Consider the following 21,452-nt stretch of genomic DNA (forward strand, 5'->3'; position numbering starts at 1 on the left):
CGAGTCTTCACTCATCAATGTCTCCAATTCTGCATCTTCGAAAACATTCTCTCTTCCACCACTATGCCGGTCTACGACGTTAATATCACCGTTCTTGAAGCGTTGAAACCACTCACGACACGTTCTTTCACTAACAGGGTCCTTACCATACGTACTTGAGAGCATTCGATGAGACTCAGCAGCTGTTTTCTTCATATTGAAACAAAACAGTAACACCTCCCGCAAATGACGAGAATTAGGCTCGTAAACTGACATTTTCAATCAAGAACAACTTTATGATGCAGACGCAAATCGACTAATGTTTGAATGAGGTTATGTTGACCGATGTCCAAGCTAACTGCCTGACGTCTGCGATCTATTGTTTCGACAGCTACATACCGTTGTCGCCACCTATCGGCAAACGGCGGAAGCAAAGTTGTACACCTTGTACAACTGCAGCGTTCCACAACAACAATCCTGACACTTCGTTTTATCAAATATTTACCACAGTCTACTCAGTTCTTTGAAAAGTTTCTTAACTGATTGTCCTTCCATTTGCCAACAAGATATCTGCCTTTCAAAACGATTCCCTGTAACCACTGTTCATATAACCCATTTCAAAAATTATCTTCACTGCTAATGTTCGTTGTTCATAAAAAATAATATTGCGCATAATCAATAGTCACACAGTAGTCTTTACAACCAGTGTTTCTAATATAGTATGATCCATAGCAAGATTAACCCTCTGTCTGCTATAGACCTGCTCTCTGCAGTCAGCACTGACCGCGAGATGGCGTTCTGGGCACTATGAAATACTTATCAACCTATTTTAATAAAATTATTCGGTTGAAATTTGATCTTTCCTCTTTTTACTGACTGATATCTTCGCTCGATAAAGTGCTGAGTTTATTTACGTTATTCATCATAGTTACTGTGCTGCATCAAATTAAGTAAAGCGTTGCACGAAAATTTAGAGTTTTTAGAGTTAACATCACACCATGAACCATGCGTATGGCTGAATGTAGCTCATATAGGGAGAGAATTATTGAACTATATGAAATAAAACGTAAATTGGTTGCAAACTACGGCGCGTTATTCAACATGTAAATGTCACTGCAGTTATTTGGATTTAGGTTATGACATGTTTGATATGCCTGCCATCATTGGGAATGATGTGGGGCAGACGAATAGCAAAATTCTACATGATTCGCTGAAGTATCTGAATATCGATGCTGTCGACGACCTCCTGAATGGCTGTTTTCAGCTCAGCAGTGGGTTTGGGGTTATTGCTGTACACATTGTCGTTTAGTATAGCCCCACAAAAAGAAGTCGTATATGACTTCTCGATCGCGAACTGCGGTTTCTCAAAACACCAGATTCGCCAATTTTGCTTACTGATGAACCCATCCAAATGAAAGTGGTCTTCGTCGCTAATCCAAACCATAACCAACCCCCCCCTCCCCCCCCCCCCCCCAATGCCCCGCAGCTAACCGTGCAATTTGAACGTCCTAATGCAAAACCTTTCACAATTTATGACAACTCTGTTTCATATAGTTCAATATCTGTTACCCTGTACATTACTGTGAATGAAATGTACACTACTGGCCATTAATATTGCTACACCAAGAAGAAATGCAGATGATTAATGGATATTCATTGGACAAATGTATTATACTGGAACTGATGTGTCATTGCGTTTTCACGCAATTTGGGTGCATAGATCCTGAGAAATCAGTACCCAGAACAACCACCTCTGGCCGTAATAACAGCCTTGATACGCCTGGGCATTGAGTCAAACAGAGCTTGGATGGCGTGCACAGGTACAGCTGCCCATGCAGCTTCAACACGATACCATAGTTCATCAAGAGTAGTGACTGGCGTATTGTGACGAGCCAGTTGCTCGGCCACCATTGACCAGACGTCTTCAATCGGTGAGAGATCTGGAGAATGTGCTGGCCAGGGCAGCAGTCGAACATTTTCTGTATCCAGAAAGGCCCGTACAGGACCTGCAACATGCGGTCGTGCATTCTCCTGCTGAAATGTAGGGTTTCGCAGGGCACGAATGAAGGGTAGAGCCACTGGTCGTAACACATCTGAAATGTAACGTCCACTGTTCAAAGTGCCGTCAATGTGAACAAGAGGTGAGCGTGACGTGTAACCAATGGCACCCCATACTATCGCGCCGGGTGATACGCCAGTATGGCGAAGACGAATACACGCTTCCAATGTGCGTTCACCGCGATGTCGCCGAACACGGATGCGACCATCATGATGCTGTAAACAGAACCTGGATTCATGCAAAAAAATGGCGTTTTGCCATTCGTGCACCCAGGTTCGTCGTTGAGTACACCATCGCAGGCGCTCCTGCCTGTGATGCAGCGTCAAGGGTAACCGCAGCCTTGGTCTCCGAGCTGGCAGTCCATGCTGCTGCAAACGTCGTCGAACTGTTCGTGCAGATGCTTGTTGTCTTGCAAACGTCCCCATCTGTTGACTCAGGAATCGAGACGTGGCTGCACGATCGTTACAGCCATGCGGATAAGATGCTTGTCATCTCGACTACTAGTGATACGAGGCCGTTGGGATCTAGCACGGCGTTCCGTATTACCCTCCTGAACCCACTGATTCCATATTCTGCTAACAGTCACTGGATCTCGACCAACGCGAGCAGCAATGGCGCGATACGATAAACCGCAATCGCGATAGGCTACAATCCGACCTTTATCAAAGTCGGAAACGTGATGGTACGCATTTCTCCTCCTTACATGAGGCATCACAACAACGTTTCAGCAGGTAACGCCGAGCAACTGCTGTTTGTGTATGAGAAATCGGTTGGAAACTTTCCTCATGTCAGCACGTTGTAGGTGTCGCCACCGGCGCCAACCTTGTGTGAATGCTCTGAAAAGCTAATCATTTGCATATCACAGCATCTTCTTGCTGTAGGCTAAATTTCGCGTCTATAGCACGTCATCTTCGTGGTGTAGCAATTTTAATGGCCAGTAGTGTTGATAAGATATAAAAATTTTATTTAAAAATGAGAGCAGAGCGATATCTCATTCCATTCTCGAGTCATCGGGTTTTGTATCCGGCAGACAATTGGTCATAGCGCACCAAATTCTTTCCCTGCGCAGCGGGAACAATGTGGTCATAAGGATCGCCGTATTTCATAAATGGTTCAAGATACCAAAACGATGTATTTTTTTTTTTTTGCAAATTAGGTAATGTAAAGAGGCATGTATGGTGTGTGATAAATAGCCGAAACTCTTTTTTCACCCAAAAGTGGAAGTAACTCGCCCGCAACAATGAGAGGCTGGCGGGATAGGACGTGTAAACACATAAATAGCGCTTAAGGAAAACTCAAAGTCCGCATTTAAAAAAGTTTTCAGCTCTTGGGGAGTGGCGGAGAATGCTGAGTTAACTCGTACAGAGCAGTCCAAAGGTTAAAGTCCACAATTACTTCATGCACTGTTGAAAATTCGTCCTGGTTCGATTAGTCACTCTCGGATCCCTGTTTTTCAAAAGTCACATGTGATTTCTCCTCCGCAATGTTCATCATCTAAGAAAGTTTCCTGCCACGTCGATCACGAACGATTTACTGCCCGTTTCCCCTCCAGGGATGCCAAGCGTAAAGCATTTATAACGGTAGTGCACGTCTTCAAATTAACCACTGTTTAAAAGCATTTTCCCTATAGGGGATGTCAAGTGTAAAGTAAATGAGGGTTGTGAAAACACTTGTTCAAAATGTGGTCTGCCGGTTTAGTCACACATCCACGGTAAAGTATGCCAAGTGTAATTATTTAACGACATTTTCTGCACACAAGAGGTGACAAATGTAAAGTATTCATGAAGGTGTCTCCAAAAGATGCAAACTGTATCCCTCAAACACTACGCGGTGGGTTTCTCAGTATAACACTTCAGCATCACCAAACACGGTGAATTTCAGTAAATATTGCCCATGCTCACTTTCCCTATCACAAGTGGAGACAACTTGCTTATCTCTCGTTTTGTAAAGATATCTTGTGGCTGTCTTCCCCACTGATTTCTTCTCCGCTGGCTGCAGGCTCTGACGTTCCTGCAGTAAACAGTGCATAAAGAAGTGACATAAGGAAGTGACAAATAGGAAAGAATTCAATGGTAATAAAACTGAAATTACGGAGTATTGGGATGTCACTTGAATTTATTTCTATTTATAGAACCAAAAAAATCAAGAACAATATTGTGACAGCCAGTTTGCTATCATTATTCATGGCAATGTTTTCAGAGCACAAAAAATGTCATAATGAAAATCTCCACACGATTTTAGAATTCCCTAGAGGTTAGCACGATTTTGCAAAATAACGACATACAGTTCAATTTTGATAAATTACTCCGTCGTAAGGCGAAATGAAATCTATCACAGACTATTAGTGAGCTATCTTAACAGTTTGGCGTCTATCCTCTCAGGTCGCTCCTGTGTCTGGTCTGTAGTTTTCACCAATGACTATCAACATCAACTGAAATTTGCGTTAACGTTTTATGTATGGACTGAAAGTTGTTGAAATTATTATTAACAGGCTATCAGTGCAAGTAACGTCAGAGCACAGCTGGAGATGTATATAAATATTTAAACTGTAAGTATAAATGATGAAAGTTAAGCTCCTTTGCATTACGCCTTGCCGGTGAATCATCATTCCACCGTTCCCATGCTCTGAGACCATCTGTGTGTAACGCGACGTGTACGCTTCTCAGCACACTGGACTCGCATTTGGGAGGACGACGGTTCAATCCCGCGCCCGGCCATCCTGATTTAGGTTTTCGATGATTTCCCTAAATCGCTCCAGGCAAATGCCGGGATGGTTCCTTTGAAAGGGCACTGCCGACTTCCTTCCCCGTCCTTCCCTAATCCGATGAGACCGATGACCTCGCTGTTTGGTCTCTCCCCCAAACAATCCAAATGTACGCTTCCCGCTACCTTACAGTGACTTGTATCTTTCTATGCTGAATGTGAAAACATAGCAATATAAATATAATGAAATTTAACCGGAGAAATGGCATGACACAGTGTGAGAAAATTTTTACAAGGGGCGTATATTGATGACAGTTTTGGCCATATTTTCGCACGATATATTAACGATCATCATCATCATGATAGCAAGCACCTGAAGTCGAATTGGTTTGTGATCCAGTCATCTGTGAGCCAGAAGGTCATATGCGAGAGGTATGCAGTTTACAGTAATGCTAACAGGTGGTCCCAAGTGGAGCAGCTTCTGTTCTTTCATTTTGTTTCATCAGTTCCTTTTCTTTCTACGCTGGCTCTAATCAATAGCTGTTCGCCGGCTGTTTGCTTCAAAAGAGATGCTCCGCGATGGACCAGGGATCTCCTGAATGACCAGTCAAGAATAGAGGTCTGCAAGTGGTTATGACACATCTTCATAACACCGTTAATCACATCTTTAAATCGTTTCCTCTGACTTCTCAAAGCAGCATTTGCCGTCTGTTAACTCAAAGTAAAACACTTATTTGGGAATGTGGCTATGGGGCATAGGGACTACATGCCCTGTCCATCGCAACTGGCATTATAAAACCATTCTTCTACAGTGGTTGTATGGGTGCTGACATTTGTGCTTCTGTGTGCCATCTTATACCAGGATCCCCCTCAGACGTCGGTGGGGATATGGTTCCAGATTTTTTTAAGATGTCGTCTATAAAACTTCCAGGATTCAGTTCCATAAAGCACGGGAGTAACTGCAACTGAGGAGTATCCGAGGATCTTTGTTGCATTACTGATAACATTACTGTCAAGAACTCGAGATCTTATCCTGGTGAAGGCTACTCCAGAACGGTTAGTTCTCCACTGAATTTCCGAGTCTATATTTGCGTTAGATGAGAGGTTTCTGTCAAGGTAACGAAAGGTGTTAACTACTTGAAGATTCAATCCGTCGATGGTGACACATATTTCTTTGCCCTTCCGAGGTACTGGTTAGCGAAGGATTTGTGTTTTACTGGTATTCCGTTTGATACCAATATTTTTGTATGCTGTGGGGAAGGAATTGAGAATTAACCTTAGTTCTCCTTCGGAATTAGCTACAACTGCATTATCACCGATGTACTGTAACCGATCTAATGCTTCAAAAACTTCTAGAATCCTTGTTTTTGGACGGTTCAAATTAAACAGTTTCCCATCCATCCCATAATTTAACTGTATTCCTGGATGAAGATCAACTTTGATGAACTGCAAGTGGCGTTCTTATGTAATGTCAAAGAGGTTAAGTACTTTCTCAACGTGTGTCACATCGCTGATAACAATGGCGGCCACACGTGTTAGTTTCACAGGTGGACAAGTCTTTCAATCTTCAAAAACTTGGACCGATGCAAGTTGTGTAGAAAGACTATCTTGATCAGTATGGCTGCTAAAGGTGGGGTAGTGCAGTCTGGAGGAGGAGGAGGAGGAGATTAGTGTTTAACGTCCCGTCGACAACGAGGTCATTAGAGACGGAGCGCAAGCTCGGGTTAGGGAAGGATGGGGAAGGAAATCGGCCGTGCCCTTTCAAAGGAACCATCCCGGCATTTGCCTGAAGCGATTTAGGGAAATCACGGAAAACCTAAATCAGGTTGGCCGGAGACGGGATTGAACCGTCGTCCTCCCGAATGCGAGTCCAGTGTGCTAACCACTGCGCCACCTCGCTCGGTAGTGCAGTCTGAGTCATTAAGCCTTTCTACGATGTCTGCTTGATTCAACATCAAAAGAGTGTCGGACTTGCTAATGAGAAATGGCCGACACTGATGCATTTGTTAGACTGGATGTGATTTTCAATTTGTTTCAAGCACATCCACACACACAAACACACACGCTCAACCCTTGGCACATAGAAGGTTGTTTATTTGACCCATATTTTGTTACATATCTTACTAACATTCACAAAGTCCTCCCTGTTATCAGCTTTAGGTGACGTACGTCAGAAAAATTACAAATCATGAGCGATCTTTGAATGTGCAATTGCAGATGTTTAAGGGATGGCAAAGTGCAACACAGATGATATTTCCTACCAGTGATTACTGACGTTTGACACCTGACGATCAGTATCTTTATTAATAATTTCATTCCAACGGTCGAGTTAAGATCTAGCAGCAACTGTTGGCCTAATATTTAAGCTTCGCTTATTACGTACATAACATAACGGTTGACATCAACAAAATTGTGAAAACGATGAAAAATTTGATGGTGAGCAATTTCGGCCTGGTACATTGATGTGGAGGATGACTATTGTAACGAAGTTCACGATGCAGATAAGCTCGTAGTTGCTGCTGCTAATTATGATGACACGTCTGTGAACAGTACAGGTGACGCAGTTTTGCAGGTGGCGTCACTGGCTATTGAAAATAATCTGCCGCTAGCTTCCGTTGACTGAAACGGAGATAGAGAAACAATCATACTAATGAAACTTAAATCATTAAATTCTCTGTACGACAGAACTCCCCAGCAAACTGCTTTCTTCGAAACCAGTTGGTTGAGGTCATTAAGGCACGCCAGCGTTTTCACGGCAGCATTCCTCTCCAGATCAGGTTCCCGCGTGGTTTCAGTCGTGCCTATAAGCGAATCCAGCGCAAGTAGTATCACGTTTAGACTGTGAACATCACTGGAAAACTCCAACAATCAGGCGATTGTTTAGCTTCCAAAATGATGTGCTTTACAGCGAGCAATACCGATAGTTATGCAGGTGTTGGTCCTCCGCCTGCAACTATAAATCGCAGCTTATTTGCGACGCCAGGCATCCGTCGAGAATGTGTAAGTCTAGCATCAAGTCGACCATGCACTCTACTAAGTAGCGTTGCTCGCTAATGAGATGGTTGTTCCAGGTACGATTCCTAGTCACCAATACCATGATTTCCTGCTGTTTTTCTGACGTGGTTGTTCACTTAAACTCGCAGGTTCAGGTGAGAAGTTGCTGGGATGCGTGGGCTGTGATTTATACTTCCATACATGTGCACACTTACTGGAGATATGATGAATGCAAAGTCACCGGAAAATGGTGGCGTTTCGTTATAAACGATTAAATGTGAAAGAAAAGTAATGCAAAAAGAACTTGCAAAGTTATTTAAGGGAAGTTTGTTGTGGAAGACGTTCGCCAAAGTTGGGACTACTGTGTAGTTAATGCATTCCACAAGAAAAGAGACAGACAAGCATAATTTTATGGGTCATGGGTAATTTATGGTCGTATATCTATTATTGTTACCAACGGCCTTGCCGCAGTGGTAACACCGGTTCCCGTCAGATCACCGAAGTAAGCGCTGTCGGGCTTGGCTAGAACTTGGATGGGTGACCATCCGGTCTGCCGAGCGCCTTTGGTAAGCGGGGTGCACTCAGCCCCTGTAAGGAAAATTGAGGAGCTACTTGACTGAGGAGTAGTGGCTCCGGTCACGAAAACTGACAACGGCCGGGAGAGCGGTATGCTAACTACATCCGTATCTGCATCCAGTGACACCTACAGGCCGAGGATGTCACGGCGGTCGGTCAGTCGCGTTGGGCCTTCCGAGGCCTGTTCGGAGTTTAATTTTAGTCCAAAAAAATGTAAATGTGTGTGAAATCTTATGGGACTTAACTGCTAAGGTCATCAGTCCCTAAGCTTACACACACCCATGCCCGAGGGAGGACTCGAACCTCCGCCGGGACCAGCCACACAGTCCACGACTGCAGCGCCCCGGACCGCTCGGCTAATTCCGCGCGGCTAATTTTAGTTATGACTGATGTCCTCCGAATTAGAGTATACTCAGGTCTCAAATATGGAGAGCATGGCAGCAATTAACGGTGTACATTCAGTCAATTTCAGGAAGAGTTTTGACTACGCCTACTAGCTGACGACGTCTTACTTCGCTAGAAACCGATGAATAAAATAAAAAATACGTTCTAGACTATGGTTTATTCATGAAACAAATAAGATATATAAATTCTATGATCCTCCTCTTCTTACTGTACAAAATATTCATTAAAATTATGAACAGTCTGTGTTTTATATTTACGAAAATTTAAAGGAAGTTGCCAATCATGGCACTAGTTTGAAATTTTGTCAACGTTTGACTCAATATCTGTGCATCTTTCTTCAGATAGTACTTCATTACAGATAACTATATCATCTGCAAAAATCTGTTACCGTTATTTTTTTTTTACCGGTCATTTGAAATGAGCGTTTGGCATCATTGGCAGGGAGGCCCCTTGCGGGTCAGGTCCGGCCGCCTTGGTGCAGGTCTTATTACATTCGACGCCACTTTGGGCGACCCGAGCGCCGGGTGGGGATGAAATGATGAGCACAACACCCAGTCCCTGAGCGGAGAAAATCCCCGACCTACCAAGGAATCGAACCCGAGCTAGTAGGACGGCAATCCGTCACGCTGACCACTCAGCTATCGGGCCGGTCTTACCGGTCATTGATATATAACATTAACAGCAACTGTCCCAATAAACTTCCCAGGTCAAGCTTGAATTTTACGTCTGTTGATGACTCTCCGTCCAAGATAACATGCTGCGTGTCCTGTCTATCTTGAAACCCTCAATCCTCTCATAGATTTCGTTTGATACTATATATGATCGTACTTCTGTTAATAAACTAAATGTTTTTCGAAAATCAAGAAATACTGCCTGTATCTGTGTAAGTAAATATGACTTACTTCCATTTCAGGAGGCATGTGAGAAAAACACGATTTGGGTTTCGCATGCAAATGGTTTCGGAATCGGCGCTAGTTGTTTTGGAGGAAGCCATGCTGTCTGAGATTCCTCGTTATGTTTGAGCTGAGAAAGCGTTTAACGGTTCTACATTAGATGTATGTCAATCATATTGAACGGTAATTTAGTGAACACTTCTGCTATCCCTCTTGTAGATGGAGGGGACGTGTGCTTCTTTCCAGCTACTAGGAACAGTTTTTTCTTCGAGGAATCTGCGGTATATTATGGTTAACAGAATCTGTCAGGGCTTCCACTGGGACACGGGGTCTTGTTCAGTTCCAGTGATTTCAGAAATTTCCAACTACATTGATAATAATATCCATTTAATTCATCTTTGCGGTGATGCGAGAATTAAACTGCAGGATTAGTCGTCGATTTTACTTTGTAAAGGAGCAGTTTAAAGCGAAGTTCAACATTTCTGCTTTTGCTCTATTACACTTAGTTTCAGTTCCTGTATCATCCATGAGTGTCAGCAAAATAACTTTACTGCCACTGTTATTCTTTACATATAACCAAATTGTTTTTGGATTTTATGAGAAATATTTCAATAACATGCTGCTACGGTAGTCGTTTTAGTAACACTCTATTATTATACTTCTGCACTTTGTTTAGAACTATTGTACAGTAGTCACTGTTTCTTTATGAGCTGCTTTACGAAGACTGTTCAGTGGAGTGTTCCTCCCATCATAAACTCTCCTAAGTACATGTAACTTATATCAATTGCTTTCCAAACAGTTTCCTGTACATTATCCTGCCCAGAGCAAAATGCAGCAAATTTCACCTTGAACTATGGCACTCTAAGTTGCCCCTTGTACTTCGGTAATCATTGTTGCGACTACTACCTTACTGATATCATTTTCAACGTGGACATCCTCAAAGTGGTGTATCTGTTGCCATTAGCTCTAATATATTTCCGTCATGAGAGGGCTTCTGTATTGTTTGGTCTAAGCAGCTTTCAGAGAAAGCTTTTAGTATTTTTTGGGAGAAGTATTGTCAAGCACATTACATGCAAAGCTGTAATCATCTCAAATCATTGTTGGATGATTATAAAGTCTCCTCCAGTGATGACAGTATGATGAGGAAACATACACTAATGGAGAATTTACGGTCGCAATAAGATCGGGCTCCGGAAGGCCACGTGGTACTATCGAGAGGGTATGACTCTGGTGCATTGTACTGCATCTGCAGCACCACTTTGAGCACCAGTTGACACCACAGTGACTCAACGAAATGCTAAAATTAATATTCAGTAAAAGTCCCAATGATAAGTTTATGCCCGCATCTCGTGGTCGTGCGGTAGCGTTCTCGCTTCCCACGCCCGGGTTCCCGGGTTCGATTCCCGGCGGGGTCAGGGATTTTCTCTGCCTCGTGATGGCTGGGTGTTGTGTGATGTCCTTAGGTTAGTTAGGTTTAAGTAGTTCTAAGTTCTAGGGGACTGATGACCGTAGATGTTAAGTCCCATAGTGCTCAGAGCTATTTTTTGATAAGTTTATGTCCATTCTTGATAATGAGTCTTGTCCAAAACATGCCGAATGCAGCCTCGTTTTCTATCGCGGATGATCATGATAGCTGTAGATCACAAAAATAATGTAAATATACAATGATGAATTTCATATAATTTCCTTTGAGCCGGCGGCTGTGGCCGAGAGGTTCTAGACACTTCAGTCCGGAACCGCGCTGCTGTTACGGTTGCAATTTCGAATCCTGCCTCGGGCATGGATGTGTGTGATGTCCTTAGGTTAGTTAGGTTTTTAGTAGTTCTAAGTCTAGGGGACTGATGACCTCAGATGTTAAGTCCCATAGTGCTTAGAGCCATTTGAACCATTTCTTTTAGGAACTCGTTTGAATGTTTGTGATGGAAATTAATATCGTGTTAATCATACGGCCACTCACGTTTCATTTATTTTCTGTATTTGCCTTCGTGTAATTCGTTAGGTGACATTTTCAGATTTCTCGCAATACAATGAGTCTTTTTGACGCCTGATTTAACACACACATGTGCGCTTGAAGCACCACCAAATATAAATAACGGACACTGGCACACGACATATGATTCACTATGTAAGTGGCTATATTTCGTTCGACCTGTGTGTCGAAAGGAAGCGTTTATGACAGCAATAATAATTTGTAACAGAGTACACGCTTCACTGGCCAGAGCCGTAAATAATACTGCGCGGCATAGGGGCTATGGCGTGTTTTATTGGTCCCAACACAACATATCCGTCCATATATCGGTCAGCAGTAAACGTTTACTAAGGACATTCAGGACCCACGCCTGGAAAAATACAGCGGCTAAGATCTCGGCCCTGTCGTGGGGCTGGGTTAACGTGGGGCTGGGCATTAACCGTGGGAAGCACCTTCTTTACAGCAACGCCGTTAAGGCCCGAACATCTGCTAATGAAACAGTAAACAAGTTACGCTACCGTTCCATATAGTGATTTTTCTGTTGCTCGGGCGCAAGCAACAAGTAGGTTATGCCTCCAGGCACTCTGGAAACAGTAAACTGGCTATATAGCCACCACGTTTACCTGGTAGTAACGCCTCAGCTTTCCCTACTTTGGGTGCACATTTTCCTGTCCCTGCGTACTACTCGCAGCAGGTCAATGAAGTAAGTTCCGTAACTGGAATCCTATCTGAAGCTCAGATCCGTTCAGTTCCTGACATATAGTGGTTCAGGTGTTGTTTCTAGGCGATCCTTAATGCGTATTTTAAATATCCTGTACGTGATGGAATGAAGGTGGCTAATAGATTAAAACAGCATGACAAAATTCTCTCAAATACCTGAGTGGTTCCTCATACTGAGGTGTAATCACGTTTTCGTGTATATTGCGGACCGTAATATATGTTGCCAGTAATTAAATTTCTCTTGTACGGTCTTAAATATAAAAACCAGAGTCTCAGCCCATTTTGTTATATGTCTTTCTAATGTTACATTTTACCATAAACTTACGTTTTTATCTGGAATGTTAGCGTGTATGTGTATTTATATGTGTGGTGTCGTTCCTTTCAGACATGTAAGAAAGAACAGACACCATTCTTGATCCTGCAACCTTACATACACGCAATGAAATGAAATAAATTGTGACATCGGAGGCATAAGGCATTGAAATGAATTCAATGGCGACAAGAGAAAATTTTTACCGGACCGGAACTCTAAACCGGATTTGCCGGCTTATGCCAGCAGCCGCTTTAAACTCTTCGGGTATCTAAACAGGCTCTCCGTCCCTCCCAGATTTCTAACTTATTGCGCACTACTGACGTAGCGCGGCCTGTCCACATACTCATCGCTCGCAGCATCACGTTGGGTTCCCGCAAAATTTCAGGAACGGGAGTTCATCCACACTGAAATGATCTTAACGGCCGTGAAGCTGTATGTACTTATATGTGTGTGATGTGTTTCCTATGGGACATGTGCTGCATCGAGCAATGAGTATGGTGGACAGGGTACGTAACGTGCAACAATTTTGGAATATGGGTGGGCAGAGAAGCGTGCTCAGATAGCCAAAGCTGTTAAGACGACCGCTGGCGTAAACCGGAAAATTCGGGTTCGAATCCCGGTCCAGCACAAATTTTCCTTGTCGCCACTGAATTCATTTCTGTGGCCCATATCCCAATTTACTTCATTTCATTAGGATTTCACCTGATGTCCCAAGATTTAATAAGAGCATGTAGGACAGTTATAAAGGGTCTCTCACTGTAGTGGAAAATTTTTATGAGTGCTCTCTCACTGATGCTGACGAGTAAAGGAAATAGCCTCCAATATTAGAAGGTAAGCGTTTATCGAAATATGTGATCAAAATTATATTAGGTGATTGAAAGGGAATTCACTATTCCGAGATCTCTCACCACGGACAACCCAGTGGCCGACGGCCTTCACTTAACGACCGAGAGCAGTGGCGTTTGCTTACTGTTGTCAGTGTTAACAGACAAGCAACACTGAGTGAAATAACTGCAGAAATCAATGTGGGGCGTACGACGAACTTATGTTAGGACAATGCGGCGAAATTTGGCGTTAATGGGCTGTTACAGGAGACGAGCGAATCGAGTGTCTTTGTTAACAGCACAGCATCGCCTGCAGTGCTACTCCTGGGCTCGTGACCATATTGGTTGGATCCTAGACGAATGGAAAACCGTGGCCTGGTCAGATGAGTCCCCATTTCAGCTGGTAAGAGCTGATGATAGAGTTCGAGTGTGGCCGTGGATCAAAGTCGTCAACAAGGCACTGTGCAAGTTGGTGGTTGCTCCATAATGGTGTGGGCAATGTTTACATGGTATAGAGTTGGTCCTTTGGTCCAACTGAACCGATTCTTGCCTGAAAATGTTTGGATACTTGGAGACCACTTGCAGCCATTCATCGACTTAATGTTCCCAAACAACGATGGAATTTTTATGGACGACAATGCGCCATGTCACCAAGCCACAAATGTTAGCGGTTGGTTTGAAGAACATTCTGGACAGCTCCTGCGAATGATTTGGCCACCTAGATCGCCCGACATGAATTTCATCAGGCATTTATTGGACATAGTCGACAGGTCAGTTCGTGCACAAAATTCAGAACCGGCAACACTTCCGCAATGGACGGCTATAGAAGCAGCATGCTCAATATTCCTGCACTGCAGCGGCTTCGAACGACTTGTTCATTCCATGTAGTGTCAAACTGCTGCTCTACGACGTGCAAAAGTAGGTCTAACACGATATTAGGAGGTAAGCCATGATTTTTGACACCCCAGTGTATACTGAGTATCTTTACACGTTTACGTTTCAAGTTGCGAAGGTGTGGTGCTCATGACAACCTCCGCTCAAAGACGAGGTCCAAGAACCTAATTGAGGTTATGTAGTGCACAATGATGTCCCGCATCCAAAGTTGTAGTACGTTTAAAGCACGAATAAAGCACACATAAACAAGTTTTTCATACATAATTTCAAATTAGCGGTAATGGATACTGAAATGAATTTATTATTTGGAAAGGAATGATATTTATGAGTGGAATAAAACCACTGACGTTCAACTTGATGTTGGGGAATAGAATCGACATCGAAAATACCGTTCTGCAAGGATAGACCGCAGCAATACGCGTAGTAGCCCACTAAATCCCCATTTTTGTAGTTGACGGATTATGCTACTTCTTCCAGATATTAGTAAAATCTTTTCACAGTTCTGTTTACGTAACAGGGTGTTAAAGGATGTATGTACTGAGAAACAGTTTTGAAAGTACGCTGTTTTACGAAGAAGCCTCTGCAGTCCACTGTGGAAGTAACACCAGGTAAAATTCTTGTATTGCGCTTCTGTTCTCTGAAAATGTTATCTCCGCAAGTCATGTTTTCCCTAAAATGATCTCTTAACCCATTACTGAATGGAAATATGAATAGTGAACCTTGCAGGAGAGTCGTTAAGAAGTTAGGAAAGTGGAGGAAGGGTACTATATTGAAACATAAGGGCAGGCCTGAATAGTTCATTCAGCAAGCACACTGTCTGTGAACTTCATGGGGGTTGATTCAGTTCCAGTGTATCGTGAAGTTTCAGTTTGTCGGAAGATTACATGTAAAGCAGTCTTAACAAAATGGTTCAAATGGCTCTGAGCACTATGGGTCTTAACATCTTATGCTATCAGTTCCCTAGAACTTAGAACTACTTAAACCTAACTAACCTAAGGACATCACACACATCCATGCCCGAGACAGTATTCGAACCTGCGGCCGTAGCCGTCGCGGGGTTCCAGACTGAAGCACCTAGAACCGCTCGGCCACACCGGCCGGAGAATTCTGAACATCTTTATTTCTTAATCATTTATAACTGGCATCATCCGTGCTGCAGGTGCATCTGAATATAGGCCTAAGATTTAGGTCTTTCAATTGTGGTTATGATTTGTTTATAGATTCGAGTTAGGAACACTTCTTACGTCCTGGATTTCATTGATGAATTGATCATAGGTATAGCGTTATAAGTTACTTACTGAACTATGTGTACAGAACCTTAAGAAATGTAGCGTCAGTTCATTTGCCTTGAACCATTTAGTGGTATTTCAAGATATTTCATTATTTAACCTTTCAACCCGCGACCTGTTACTATTTTTTTTACTTGTATTTGTGCTTCTGCAAAAAGAACACAGTTTACATAGGCGCCACCACAAATGAAAGACTACTGAAGCGTATTAGAAACAATAGTCCAAGACAGCAGCCAGTGGTACAACGTGCCTGATTTCTTCAAATTCAGAATACATCTTGCTACGTTATGGAACTGATATACGTTGCTCCCTACGATCTACAGACAATGAACAAGATAAACTTACTTGGTCGACTGTCCCGTGATATTTTAAATTATTCTCCACAAGTCACATTGTGTCCCCGTGAGTGTAGGAGAGTGTTTCGTGTTTCACTATCAATTGCCTCTTGTCTTGTTGCATTCGTTGAAGGTGCGCAGAAAGAATTACTGTGGTAAGCCACCAAGTGAGCTCTAATATCTCCGCTCTCTCTCCATGTCCTAGAAGTCGCTGCTTCATCATTTTTTCCTCAGATATCGATTGGTCCTAAGTATATAACACGGTCACGTCCGCTTTTGTATTACTATGACTACATGATTGCTTCTTTTAATATTTTTATACGAAAATAAAATTGTCCTTGTACTTGCGAACTAAACACAGTAGCATTACAGTAAAGAGTACCAAACCATAATTCAAGAAACTATATTTTATGGAGTACCTTCATTGCAGTAAGTTTTACACGTACAAGAAAAATTTGCTGAAGTCAAGTTTAGGTATTTTCATGATCGTTATTAGGGAAAAACGACTTTTAATGTAAACAGCAGTTGATGCTTCTCTCCTTTCATTTATTGTCATTAAAGGACTATAGCTTTGAAACTACGCTTAGCTTTTAAGAGGGAAACCTGGTAATACTGAGTAATCTAATACTGCGTAAATATTTCATTATCTTACATTTTTATAAGACGTCATGTAAAAGAAAATATTGATTCCATTGAAGAAAAAATTCCTGTTGAACTTGGTGAAAGTAAATTCATGTGTAGGAAATCAATATTTCTGTATTTAACGGTTATGCTGTAACAACGGATAAAATATGTCTCATTTTTTTAGATCTCCTTTTTAGGCAAAGCACTGTTAAGCATTATTTTGTGTCTGATAGCAAATGGAACAGGCGTTGCAGGTGAAATATTGATGTGGAACTAACGTAACTCCCAGCTGCAGAGAAAAACAAATTGACATGCTGCATTTGTTGAGTAAAATGTTGGATTGATGAAATAGTATCTTTTATAATTATCTAAGCACAAGAGACAACTTACATTTGTTTTAGTTACCAATAATGCAAAAAACTATATTTGAGCAAGTGTACTGAGATTACTAAAATAAAAATTTTGTCATTGAGTGCAGATGACATTTTCTAACTGAACACGCAATATTAGTTCAATAAAGAAACGACTATTCTTGTTGATTTTCGGGAGACGCTGTAAATGTGTGAATCTTTATATCCAGGAAAAAAAATAAATGCGAATGTTGCTACTCTGGAAAGTGTAACGTAATATGTATCTTGCCACACAAATAAAGCCAATTAATCATATAATTCCACAAAAGAGAACGGAATTTCGTAATAAATATTGTGACAAGCAATAATGTCGCGAAATGTCGCGGGGCCGTCCAAAAATGGCCTGTTGGATTCCTTCGCTCATATATTAAATGATGAGGGAAATATTAATACGCGGAGTCAGTACGAAGAAACACGTCGCCGAGCAGCACGGTTTCCGGAACAGCCACTCTTGATTGACTGCGAACGTCGGCGTCAGTCTGCGAGTGGCCTGCTTCACTGCTCTGGCCGCCAATTGTCAAAGCTCGATTTTTTCGATTTCGGTCGCAATTAAAGCGGTCGTTCTTATTTCCCAAGCGGTTTCCAGCTCCTTCGGGGTTTGATTTCCTCCAGAATGGCGTTCGAGTAGCAGGCGATATGGGAAATGAGGATTATTCTTATTGCGATTATTTTCTTCTGAATGTGCTGCAGAGTCTAGCTCGAAAGCAACGGAAAAGAGTAATAACGTAACGGATCCGAGGGAATGAGAACGTGAAGGACTTCAATAAGGCTTAAATAAATCTTGTGCTGTGTTTAATCGGGCACCCGAATGGTAAATTCACTCATATTCCAAATCATTTCGCGAAATTGTGTTCAGAAGTAGCAACGTATTGATGACATACGCTACTGGTCGAAGAGCATTAAATCAATTTTTATTTTCTCTGATAATTATGTAATGAGGCAACGTACATACAAAAAGACTGAGTACAACTTTACACGCATGTTATTTTTTAAGCATGTCTTTCAGGAGATAAACGTCTAGTGTAAGAATTCTGAGACACTTGTGTTGTTCTACCTAAAATATTTCCATATATGTATGCAACCAGATGAGGTAAGAATTTAATATAATGATTTGTTGAATATCTTCACTCTGGACTGATCTCTGTGATGTTATCCGTGAAGTGGAACAAAAGACGTAATCACACGCGGAATGTATGTCAATAGTCTTGAATTCAATGTGAAACGAGTGGGAAAATTTATTTTTAGTTTATATGTACTGTCGGATGAGGCATTTTTACATGTAATAAATTCAGGACTTTCTCGACCTTCACAGTTGTTTTGTCATCACGTCGGTGAGTATCATCACGGTTCTTGTGGAAAATTTCGGGTAGTTTGCAGTCTCTTTGTAAATTCCTGTCCCTCAGCTTTTCTCACGTGAAACCAGCTCACCATAAACACGAGAACTGCTTGCAAAAAACACAAATCACTTTCAAATACTCGTGTATATCATGCAATGCCTGAAAAAAAAAGTGATGCACCCAGAAGACATGGTCAGATATCAGTGCAACATCGTACACTTACACTTCATCGCCCGGTACGTAAATGATTAGTGTTGCAACTTCTGCGACAAGTAGACTTAAATAAGGAAAAAATATCCAGTAAACATGGGCTCTAAAATTCATACCTTAAGAACTAAGAGTACTTGTTCAGTAGAAGAGATTTGTTTCACAATAACGAAGTGGAACAAGCTTAAGGTGTTTGTTTTAAATCCCATGTTTACTGGATATTTTTTTCTTGTTTCGGTCCATACCATCACCTCTGAAAGTTGCCTACCCTGCAGTCTTGGCAAAAACAGTACCGGTACATGTATTCCATAATCAGAGATATTAGAACGATTTTCGCTTATACCTTCCGCGTCTGTGGTTTCTGGACCAGGGTCACTTAATTCAGATTGATACATTTACCCTTCTCCAGCAACCCTGACAATTTGTAACATAGTCATGGAAACATCCTATATAGAGGGCGTAAACGTCAGATGTTGCGCGATAACTGTGAAGGGCACGGAGATGCCGCGTAGTCGTATGAGGCGGCGTTATCAGCACCTGGTGCAGTTTGAAACGGGCTTCATTTTGGGTCTCCATTTGGCGAGCTGGTCGCATCGCGCAGTATCCAGACTTGTGGGGCATTCTGATGTGACAGTGGCCCGATAGTGGGCTGCACGAGAACGTCAGGACAGGCACGCTCATCGACAAGGTTACGGTCGACAGCTGTGACAACTACAAGGGAGGAACGCTTCAGTCTCATCGTAACCCCTTCACGTCTATTCCTGCCATCCTAGGGCAAGTAATGGACTCCCTCTAACATTCTGTGTCATTTCGCACAATTGGTCGGAGACTAGTTACAACCGCACAAGAGAATTACCGTCTCAAGTATAGGCTGCCGTTAGCAGCACAATGCAAGCAGCTGCGTTTGGACTGGAGTCGTGAATTGGAAGTGTACACTGCTGATGAATGGCGTCCCACTGTGTTCAGTGACGAAACGCGGCTCTGCATAAACACGAATCGTAGTCGTTGTCGAGTATGGTGGCGACCTGAGAGAGGTCCCAATTATCAAAAGTTTTGTAGAGACACAAAAGTGTTACGGCTGGCGTCATTTTGTGGGGAGCCATCGGGTATGACTTCAGGTCACGGCTGGTAGTGATTGAGGGAACTCTGACGGCACAACGGTACGTCATAGACATCCTGTATGCTCATCTGTTACCCTTCGTACGACTATGTCGTGGTAATCTTGATAGACTCCAGTGGCCAGCAATATCCCAAGATCTATGCCCGTTATAACATGTCTGGGACCAGCTCAAGCAAAAATCCCTACCCAGTCCCAGTATGCAGGATATCAAGAACCAGTTACAACAGCTGTAGGCCAGCTTGCCTCATGAGGGGATACCGCTGTTTATGGGCACCTTTCCTGGCCGAACCAGTGCATGCATCCATGCCAGGGGGGCATACTGGTAAGGTCTTCCTAAATTTGACTCGATTGTGTAATTGCTGAAATAGCATGACATGCTCTCCTAACCCATGAAGTTTGATTTAGTTTCCTCATTCACCTCTAGGTGCTTCGCTATTTTGCCAGGTGGTGTAGATTACATTATTATTATTATACAAATTTGGCCGTTAAAGACCGTGAAAACAGTTATTTCTTGCGCTTCTGGGAAGTCTTCTTTCTCTCAATCCACACTTCTTTCATTCTTGCGCTGAAGGCGGCTTTTCTCTCTTCAGACCATTTAGTTCCACAAGTCTTCTTAATTTTCACACCGAAACCCGTGAATGAATTCAGGTTTTTTTTTCTAAAAAGGTTTCTGTTAAATATTGTTTCCTGATCTATGTCCATTTCTTTTAGATCTCTTTCTGTGTTGATAAACCATAAATTTTTATTTTTTTAGATTTGCGATGTACGAAAATATTTGTTTTGTAAGCCTATTCGGGTTCATCCTCATGATGTGAGCATAAAAGGAGCATCTTCTTTTTCTAATTTCGTCTGTAATTTTGCTGCACTTCGTATACACTTCTTTGTTGCTTTTTAGTCTGTATACAGGCTTGCCTTGATCATCTGTTATTTTCCTGTGTCCAAGAATTGTCCTCGCAATTCTTCTTTCACGATTTTCTATCTGTTCCGCGTATGTAAAATTTGCCAGTGTTTCTGATGCATATAGTATCTGCGGTCTAATGACAGTCTGGTAGTGTCTGAGTTTAATGTTTTTGGATATACATTTTTTTGAATACATTTGTCTGCAGTAGTGAGTTGCTGTCTCTAGTTTTTGTATTCTAGCCCTGCAGGCAGGATGACCTTTTGCCACAGGCTGAATTAGTTCACCAAGATATTTAAAATGTTTAGATACCTGTATTTTCCCGTATTTTGTAGTTATTTTCTTTGGTGGATTTTTGATATTTGTAATGATTTCTGTCTTTTCAAATGACATTTGCAAGCCTGCTTTTTCAGCAGTTTCTTTAAGTAATTCTATTTGTTTTATTATGTCTTTTTGTGTGTAAGCTAAACAGGCGAGATCGTCAGCGAAGGCAAAACAGTTGGTTTCAATGGCTTTGTAGCACTTCCCTCCAATTTGGACTTTCTCAACTCCATGTTTTTGCGTGAGTTTTCTCCATTCTGCTATGACTTTATCCAGAACACAGTTGAAGAGTACCGGGGACAGCGCATCTCCTTGTCTGACGCCGGTTTACATTATATATACGAATGACGTCGCCACTTAGATGATGACGCATACATTACTACCACTTACCACGATCTGTAAACATCAAGAAACTCCCAGTGTCAAAAAAGGCAACGAATTCTCTTTTATGTCAGCTGTGGCAATGCCAGGATCCACCACTTACACCTGACACACACATTCGATGACCCTCAGAATCTGATGCGCTACATGTACCTACAACTGATTTACTGGACTGTATTTATGTTAAAGTGACTAAGAAAC

General features: G+C 42.2%; 1 protein-coding gene and 1 pseudogene across 1 annotated transcript in view; both read left to right on the forward strand.

Annotated features, from left to right (window-relative positions):
• Positions 1-21,452, forward strand: part of LOC124722984 — a 272,606-nt gene that overhangs the window by 111,031 nt on the left and 140,123 nt on the right. The gene's annotated exons all lie outside the window — the stretch shown is intronic.
• Positions 8,188-8,304, forward strand: LOC124723978 (annotated as a pseudogene).

This window comes from Schistocerca piceifrons, chromosome X, assembly GCF_021461385.2.
Source record: "Schistocerca piceifrons isolate TAMUIC-IGC-003096 chromosome X, iqSchPice1.1, whole genome shotgun sequence".
Taxonomy (NCBI): Eukaryota; Metazoa; Arthropoda; class Insecta; order Orthoptera; family Acrididae; genus Schistocerca; species Schistocerca piceifrons.